We start from the raw sequence: 9,903 nt of genomic DNA, 5'->3' as shown, positions 1-9,903 counted from the left end.
TCCCTATGCTTCTATATGCTACCATTACACATCACTAACTTTGTGTCTCCTCTCTCCTGTAGTGTGTCCTCTCTCTCTCCCTGTACCTTCCTGCTGGTTGCCCTGCCCCTTGGAGCTCTACATCTCTGATGAGCAGGCACCAGCCACATCGACCTGATCAGTGTTTGATTGTTGTGTCTTGTTGCTTTTCTTCTTTTGTCTCTCCTCTATCCACTCACCCCAACCGGTCGAGGCAGAAGGCTGCCCACCAAGAGCCGGGGTCTGTCGGAGGTTTCTTCCGTTAAAGGGAGTTTTTCCTCCCCACTGTCGCCAAGTGCTTGCTCAAGGGGGATTTGTTGGGTTTTCCCTATGTAATAATATTGATAACAGTAAGGTCTAGACCTTACTTTGTAAAGTGTCCTGAGATGACTTTTGTTGTGATTTGGCGCTATACAAATAAAATTTGATTTGATTTGAATCAACGAAACAAACGCTGGCACAAACATTACCCTCCCATCACAATGATCGTGACCTTTTGTATAGTGAGGAGTTAAGATACCAACTGGGAGCATGGAGCAGAAGAAGACACACCGAGGTGGCTCCAGCATCTGATCAAAATGCCTCCTTGTTCTGGGCCTGTCCAGCAGGACATCATGTAAGACCAAGAACGTACTGTATCACATCTTGCCCTGGGTCTCCATGGAAGAGCTGGAGGATCTGGCTGCAGAGAAGGACTTAGGGCTTCTTTGCTCAACTTGCTGCCGCCACAATACTGACTTTAAAAAGTGGGGTAAACTGACAGATGCACACATGAAAGTAATATAGAATATCTGCTACAAGGAAAACAAACTAATGTTAGCCTGCTTTAGCTTATCAGCCATAAAGGATGGGACCACAGTGTCACATAACCTCTGCATTTGGGAATCAGGACACAAATAGTTGAACAAATGGAAGACAGATAAGCAAAGGAAAAGTATAAGAGACAAGATACAGTGTTACTGTAGGATTATTGCCTTGACAGGTGCAGGACACGGTGACTTGATAATGTCAGCCAGTCACTGGAAATAATTGCTTTCTGAATTTCAGTTTTTCCCTGAAATACCACCTGTTTCCTCTCTGTATGATAGCATGTTGATGTGAAAACCTATTCTCACTGAAATAATGGAAAAGCACGGGACATCATTTTGACCAGCCTGCGGTTTTGCAGTGATGCAAGCTCTCCAATTATATTTCCATGTATTCTATGCCCAGTTCTGCTATTTTGGAGCATTGGAATCAAAAGAGGGGGATGCATTTCGCTGGGTTTAGAAATAAATTAGTGTACCAGGCTGAGAAAGTTGCATCATGTACCAGTCATAAAAAAAAATAAAAATGCCAAAGTTGAGCAAAAGTTGTGTTTCACATATTTATGGAATAGTTTTACATTTTTGGAAAGTACAGTAGGTTCATTAACTTCCTTGCAAAATGTAAGATGTGATGAATCAATACTACTTTTGTGTCCAGCAGCTGGTTAGCTTAGCATAAAGACTGGACAAAGGGGACCCCTTAAGTTTTATAGAGATATAACAGGTAGAACCAATCTGGCTATCAAGAACATGATGAAAACTGCACCATTTTATATTAATCAGAGTGAAATTCGCCTGCACTTTTTTTCTAGCAAGCAGCATGCATGAAAAATGCCATCTTCCTTTTTACTAACTGAATTTCTAAGATGCTTACAAGAAAGTAAAATATCACTGAAATGCTTCCGTTTTACATTATGATTTTGCTCTTCATCCAGACTCACTACTGACCAGAACCGTATGGAGCTCACAGCGGCGCAGCAGTGCCGGCGTTATTTTGATGGTTGGAATCTGACACCGTTAGTTTCTTTTCCTTCTCTCAGCCAGAGGGCAATGTAATGCACTCAATACTCCACATCCAGATACTGATACAAAAACAATTCTTTAGAATACATATGAGGTGCACTTGTGCCTTAAACTACAAAATAAAACCACCAGCTCATGAAAGCATCAAATTGAAATAGAAAACTCCATAGGGAAACTTTGGAAAAGCAATAGCACAACATGAATGTTCACATAACTTCAAAGGAACTCATATTTGAAAAATTGATAACAGTGAATGGTGTTTTTCTCTTCAAGGTAATCAAGCAGGAGGACTGATAAAATGTGACAGCATGATGAAAATATCAACACTGTAGAAGGAAAACATGCAGCCTTGAACCACCCAGTGTGTCCTTGTGGAGTGAAGTTTGCATCAACAGAGATGCTGCTGAATGGATTTGTGTTGGTGAACATGCATGTACCAACACACTGTGTGGTGCTTTGGCAGAAAGCTGATTAAAGAATGAATGAGGAAGTTGATTTGTGCCTCACAGTGGACCAACAATGAGCAGGATTAATCAGGCCTGGCTTCTATCCATGCAGGTTAATTAGGGTTAAATGATAATTAGGACACCATTAAAAAGGCAAACAACCACAGAGGACCCTTAATTTGTACAATGCTGCGCTGTTGTGGGTAGGTTTGTTTGTTTGTGGAGGGATGTGTTTACATGTATACAAGGAAGGTGTTTTCATACATCCAGTGCGGTATGGTGGTAGATAATGCGGGTGAGCGTGGGATGTGTTTACATCTGTGCATTTGTCTATGTAAATCTTATGTGACTTAACAACTGGTTGTGTGTTTTCTTTTCAGCGCGTAGTTCAGCCATAACTTGAAACCTTTTCTTGAACCTCAGTGAATGAACTTCGGTGTTTGTGACTTTGCGGAAAATAAAATCTGCAGCACCTACATAGTGTTAAGTGTTTCCGATATCTCATAGGCTCTTAAAAGATGATTAAAACTGCTTCATGTCAAAGCCCAAGGTTAAATAGAGAAGCATCCATCTGCAATATGCAACATGGCTTTTACAACATCCAGCCCACATCATATTAACCGCTACAATACTAAACTGCTCCTGAAAAGTTCGCCCTAATGAAGATAGAATAATGACTAATACCCAGCATGCCTTTCACCATAACTAACGGGATGTAAATGTGTCGAGGTTGACCTGGAACTTCCTCTTTGTCCCGTCTCAAATACAACAATTTGCTCTCATTTTGTGCTCACAAATGTGACACCAGAATGTTGCAGTGACAAATGGGAATTGATTGGAGCCATGGCTAAAATGTCTCAGGCTGTGACCCCCGAAGCTCAAAAGCATTTTTCTGTGTTAGTATTCTGCACCTCACAGCTCCTACCTGGCAGCCACGGTTTCAGAGCATGAACAGAATCAATCTGCATCACTGCCTTTTTATTTTTTTCATTTCAATATTTCAGTTAATTGCATTTCTTTTCTATTATTATGATTACTCAGTGGTTTGCACTATTGCTTCACATCACAATCTCAGATTTAAACCTCCAGATAAATGTAAATGTACAGCCAGTTGTCTGAGCTGTGTCACTCCACATAACTCCAATACAGTAATGCAACCCTGTTGTTTGTGAACGTTGCTGTGAAATATTTGAATCTTCCAATAAAGTGCAGGCTTTTCTAATTTAACCTTCATTCATGCATTGCTATTAATGATGCATTATGCAGCCAGTGGCCCTGACAGGAGCGTTAAAAATGATGGCGCTTTGTAATCCTCTTTAGGGTCTTCACATCTCTAGGACTGGCAATGAACTCCTTCCCTCTGCAGCCCCCAAATGTACACTAAATTTATCAGCACAAAACACCCTTGACATGCCTGAATGAAAGCCGGAGCTTAGCACTGATCGTATGGCGGTAAAGTAGCAGTGGGCATTTTATTTCATCTTATTTTTATTTTATTTCTTTCTTGGAGGGTTATATCAGGGGGCCTCCTGTGATCTGACTGCAGCCTCAGTAATACCTGGGCTGTGATAAGAGCTTGGATAAGCATAATGACGTTTGGAAGTATGAAGGTTTTGCTCCTTTTAAATGGAGATGGTGATTCTCTCCTTACACCTTTGTGCTTATTTAGAGTCCAGACTATGGCCAGGAATTTCAATGGAGGCTCTTATTCTCAGAAAGGCTTTTCCTGTGTGTGTCAGTGTGTGCCTGTCTTACATTCTTTCCTGGTTTTACCACCCAAAAGGTCTAGCTCCCTTCTGATGAGTCTGGAGCAGGCAGTTTGTCATTTCTTGCTGGAGGTGAGAGGCCACGGTTTTATTCTTCCTACCCAGACAGTTGTTTTAGCACTGGCTGGATATGTATATGAGGTAACATGCTATTTTCAGGACTCAGCAACTATTAGATGGTTTGTGCGGACATTTAGTACATATGGTCCCCAAAGGTTTAATCCTTTCAACAACACTGTTGTTAAGTAGCTAATGTTAGCATGCTCATGCTCTAAATTAAACCTGTGAAAAGAAGTTAGACTTTATTAATATCAGAATGTTAGCACTATCATTTTGATCATGTTAGCATGCTAATCAGCACTAGGTGGAATTCAATGGAATTGCCACAATCAAGATATTCACTGGTGGAACTGAAAACCACAGAATAATAAGACAAGTTTCACTGTGATAGATTCTGGTATGACCACATGCTCATTTTAGCAGATGTAATTAAAAGAAGTGGATAATTATTTCTGGGGGATTTTGCAGTTTACATTTGCTGTTACTAAATATTGACAGAGGTCGTCTATAGGTTTGGATGAGCTAGTCAAGGCCTTGCCTTATTTTGGACCTCATGAGTGTAACTGAAATGAATATAAGATGATAATTAGCATGAGGTACAATAATCGCGGTGGTAAATCACTGATGGAGATCACAGATGTCACGACTATAGCACTGTGCTGTACTGTCACGACTATGCAGCAGAAGAAAAAAACAAATACATTCAAGTAATTATTGATTCTAGTCATCATTTAGCTTCTTCTTTGTTTCAAAAAGTACAAAACTGGTGATATATATGATATTATCAGCGAATCCCAAGAAAGCCAACAGTGAAGTGATCCTACCGACTGTGCAGCCAAAGCCTGGTCTAGCTTAATCCTCTCTGCCACAGACCTCATTGTACCACTCAGAACACATAAGTGAGCCAAGGTATTAATGTGGATGAACTAGTCCCCAGCAAACTCACCATTTATTCCTGTTTAAATGACTTTGACAGAAACGACTGTGCCCAGCTGCTTCAGAAAGCTGTTTCGCCTTTTTAAACAAAAGTTTCTACTCAATTACATTTTCAGAAGGACTAAATGGCCTTGAGGTTGTGTGTAACGGAGTATGAAAGTCAGATGTACTGAGTTTTTACTGACCAAAATAAAGATATAGAATACTGTTAGCCTCATACTCGAACAGGGGGAACAGACTGGTAGTTGCAAACATCTGAATTCTCATTTCAGTACAGTAGTTGCAAACATCTGAATTCTCATTTGTAGTGCACTCTGTTGTGCACTACAAAGATCCAAGTCAAACATGTTGCTTCTTCTTGGTGCTTCCATTTTGCCCAGAATTGTTCATGTAGTAGTCGATGGTTGCAGTCTGAACAATGAAGCAGGACTGAATCTACATAAAACGCTCTGCATTTACAGGCCTTTAAAACAATACAGCTGAAATTCATTGGACATTTATACCTTCCTTTTCAAGAAGGGAACACACCGTCATCCAATGATGTCCTTTGAGACATAATATGAGAAGCACACCTGAAACAGCACCACAAGTTTTATCTCAAGTTATTTATTTTTATTGGATCTTTTAAGAGTGCATTGTACCCCTCTAAAAGTCCTGTTGCAGCTCTTAAACCCTGGAGCCACATAGATTCCATAGGAGAAATCAATTGACACTGATAAAACATGTGTAGCAAATGAAAGAGGAACAGCAGGGGGAGAGGCAATAGAAGCAGTTTTATAGCTAAAGTACAAAGAAAAACACAATTACTTTGGGGGGTGAGGGTGCGGTGAAGACAAGCTGAGCGATGAGCATGAGTGAGGATGTTTGGCCCCTCTGCAATGGGGTGGGAGTCGTACCACTGTGTAGTACAAAGTACACTGAATGCTCCTTTCACAACAAGAATTCTGAGTCGCTGACATTTCACACAAATATAACTGGCAGCTCTACTTTGGAGGCACTGTCATACTAAATGGTCTTCAAACCATTATGCAGTTTGACTTACAGTATGTCAAGCTTGTAACATAAAAGCGTACACGTCACTTAGCATTCTATGGTTCGCACAGTAAGGATCACCGACTTTTGAGGTTGGTTTGGTTAAAAAATGGTGAAAATATACAAGTTCTACAGCAATCGAAGTGGGAGATGCGCTGCATAGAAAGCAGCATAAGCTATTCATTTAAAGGTGTGTGTTGTAAGGAGGGGGAGGCTATATAGAAGAGATTGCAGAGTGGAGTAAAACCTTTCCTCATATTAGACCCACTGTACTACACACCCATAGTATTTAACAAATGAAAGTTGTGATCCTCTAGATTTTCAGACTTTGTCAGTTGTCATTCATCCCTGTGAACATTTTGTGCCACATTACTTGACGAGTTAAACAGAGCCATGAAGCAGACATTTGAGTGATCCAGCCTTCGAGACTAAACTTTGACCTACATGTCTGAACCTGACCCAAAACCAGTCATAATTCTTAGTATTTGGTCTGAACCCAGCCTGAACCTTTGGGTACCGATGGGCCCCATTGGGCTCTGTTCGGGTATCCACACTCCACACCAGCTACACTCTGTGGGGTGTGTTCCTCAGCCTTGTTCAGGAAACAAAAAATCATAAAGTTCTCAACTTCTTTTACAACTTAATTCAAGATTTTTTTTTTCCAAACCTCAAACCTATCACTGTCCTTAGCAGGAGGTTCTATTTTTCTTGTTGTGGACAGGATTTTTCTGAAAACACTGTTATCCAAAATCTTTTGTGGTTTTCTTTTTGTCTGCCCAAATTGTTGTGTTTTCTGAGAAAAAAAACCATTCCACTATTTTCAGGTTTTCACTAAATTATACCACAGGTCAAACTGGCTGCATTTTCTGTCTGAATGGCTTTGCTTTGATTTACTTCATTCAGAGCATCCGCTCAGAGTGCATTGAATGTCCTGAAGTGCTGATTGAATTAGACAAAGAACCCTCATGAGAAGAAAAAAGACAGAATGCAATCATATTCCCATTAGAAGCCAGGCTGGATAGGAAAAGTGTGTGCTGGCCTTTTCTTCTATAGCCCTCATTCAGCATTAATTACTGTTCGTTTCACACATTGTTCTCTCTCTCCCACTGTCCTGCGCTACATATAATTTTCACCCTGCTGATTATATTGGTTCCGCTATTTTGAATTAAACAGTGAACAAGGTATCAGTCAATGGTCAGCCGATTATTAGGCTTTCTGAACCTCCATTTTAATTTTGAGTGGAAGTCAGAAATGAAATTCAGAAGTCTGAGATTAATTTGATGGTTGCTGTGCACATAAATCAAATACTGCAGCGAAACAGTGATTTCAAAGAGTGATTGAAGAGGACTATGGTGAGGAATACATTGTGTTCCATGAGTACTTATATAAGGATAGAGAGAAGTGTGTCCTTTTATTCTACCAAAGGCACCTAAAGCTTTTGTCTCTGAGCAGCTGTCTGGATGTGTTTCCATCACTGTCACATACCCCGTAGATTTCACTTCAGCTGCTGTCTTCACGTGTGAGTCATGTTTCACAGATTACAGAACGTTTTGGCTGGTTGGTCTAATCTGGATGGAGTGCTGATGGGCTTGGGGCTTCTATAGCTAAGGGGCTAGAAGTGGAAACCCACCTAAACAGGGATGACACTAAAAACTAGGCAGGCAAACGCAAGTCTGATTTTAAAGCATCTAGAAGAAATTTGTTGATGTGGAGCTTCCATCAAATATGAACCTTGTTTTGTGCTGCAGCAGTTGAACTTGAAGCATCTCTGGGATAGCATTAGTTAAAGGGGAAATCCAAAGTCTATGCACAGATCTTGGGCTGTACAGTACCACTGAATATGTGCAAAAGGCTACAGCCAAAGGGGGCTGTGTAAAATATGTGCAAAAGGCTACAGCCAAAGGGAGCTGTGTAAAATCTGATATCTGCCACAAGGGAGGCCACATTCACTGCTACAGGAATTACTCACATAACCAAATCTTCAGTCATTCAAGTTGCGTTGTACATGCAGTATGATGAGCATGTTAGCATGGGTGTGACTGGAAAACTGGAGACCTTAGGGTGTAAACTAGCTCAGAAGACTGAACTAAATGTGGCTGCACTTTAGGCCTTCATGAGGACACTCAGCAAGGACTCTACCTATCAGAGCACTCATTGCATGCACTGCTTAAAGAAAGCATAGGCTGTCACAGCTGATCTAAGTATAATGCTATAATGGGAGGTTTGGTCTTAGTGTTTTTATGTTTGGATTAAACTTAATTTGAAAGTAAGCTGTTAAAGTGCATGTATTTGAGGACATGGATGCTTGAAACTTTAAAAAAAAATATCCTTTTTCAAGTAGTGACCATGATGAGATTCTTTCCTGATGCAATTCCAGTGTAAGATACGGGGGACAAAATCCACAGTTATTTAAAGAGACAAACATGCTCTTTAAGTAAGACTTTCACATTTTTCTTTCTTTGCAAAGCATAATGTGGTGCAATAGTTTCACATGATGCTTCTAGCTAGGAATGACACTGAACCAAAAACATTACCTTTCTTAAAAAGCTTGAGCGGTCACAGGTAAGCAGGCAGCAGCCACACACGAGTGTGATGGCTGATGTTAATGTCATGTTTAGTGACTAAAATCCTTCTTCCTCACCTCTTACAAACACCTGTCTGCTGATGGACCATTCACTTGTTGTTATGGAAATTCAGTGAGCACTAGCTGGCATCCATAACCTCTCCATAGAAACTAGAAGGAGCTTGCTTCCTTTGAAATAGAGTGTGTGTGTGTGTGTGTGTGTGTCTGTGTGATTGTGTTCCCCCTAGGTTTACCTTCATTATCATCACCGTGAGGCTTTGCATCTCGGGAATGAAGCATCTGCTGTTTGGGCTTTTTGTTCAAGTGACAATTATCCACGCAAAGATGTTTTATACATATTTTCAAGCTAATCCTTTTCCCCATCGCTGAACATTTATCATTCTTAGGATTCTAGTGGTGAAATAATTCAACGTGATGCCAAAACCATTTCACCAAAATAATGCACATGCGAGTGTGATTGTTTAAGTGGGATATCTGACAAACAGCTCTGATGTTTAATGATAAAGAGAATTTAATGACTGAGAGCTCCATAACAGTAAATTGTGACTGGCATCAGCAAAGAAGGGCAGACCCACAATTAAATCATTAGTTTGTGTAACTCCAAGAATGAGTCCCATTTTAATTTGACTGTGTACGGGCAGATGCCACTGCTGTTTCTACGTCTTTGTTTCTTGCTACAAATGAGAAAGTGTTGCTAGTGTAGCTGCATATTTTTGAAGACATGCTAGATATGTGCAATATTGTGCAACAATATTGCACAAAACGAGTGCGACCAATCTTGAAGTGATATTCTGCTCCTAGGAAACGAAGAAGAAAACTTGCTTGAACTGTTGATAGAAGAGAATAACTTTTCTTGTTACAATTCGTCAGTACTTTGAGAGGAGTGTGACTTTTCTTAATGAACACAGCTTAGATCTAACAGCACAGCAGCGCTGGCCAGACACTCTTTAAAGAGAGTTCTACTTAAGAGCTTACATCACAGTGTTGGCGAGAGCAAGGATGTTTAGTAACAAAAGATCTGGGCTAGCCAGTGTATTCCACAGGAGAAAGTACCTACTCTTGGGAATTCAAAGTGAGTGTGAGAAACTCAGAAACTGATCAAAAGCCTAAGACACGGTAACACGGTTGTATTTCCACAACTTAAACAAATCTGGCAAACTTGGCACTCTCATAAAAACACTTCAACTTAACCTGAAAGCAGGAGGCATTAATATGTTTGTGTGAATTGCCCA

General features: G+C 40.4%; 1 protein-coding gene across 2 annotated transcripts in view; it reads right to left on the bottom strand.

Moving 5' to 3' along the window:
* The window catches only part of LOC109969759 (netrin receptor UNC5D-like), a 193,440-nt gene that overhangs the window by 168,797 nt on the left and 14,740 nt on the right, over positions 1-9,903 (bottom strand). The gene's annotated exons all lie outside the window — the stretch shown is intronic.

Source organism: Monopterus albus, unplaced genomic scaffold (genome assembly GCF_001952655.1).
Source record: "Monopterus albus unplaced genomic scaffold, M_albus_1.0 scaffold181.1, whole genome shotgun sequence".
Taxonomy (NCBI): domain Eukaryota; kingdom Metazoa; phylum Chordata; class Actinopteri; order Synbranchiformes; family Synbranchidae; genus Monopterus; species Monopterus albus.
This window is presented reverse-complemented; position numbering and strand designations above follow the sequence as displayed.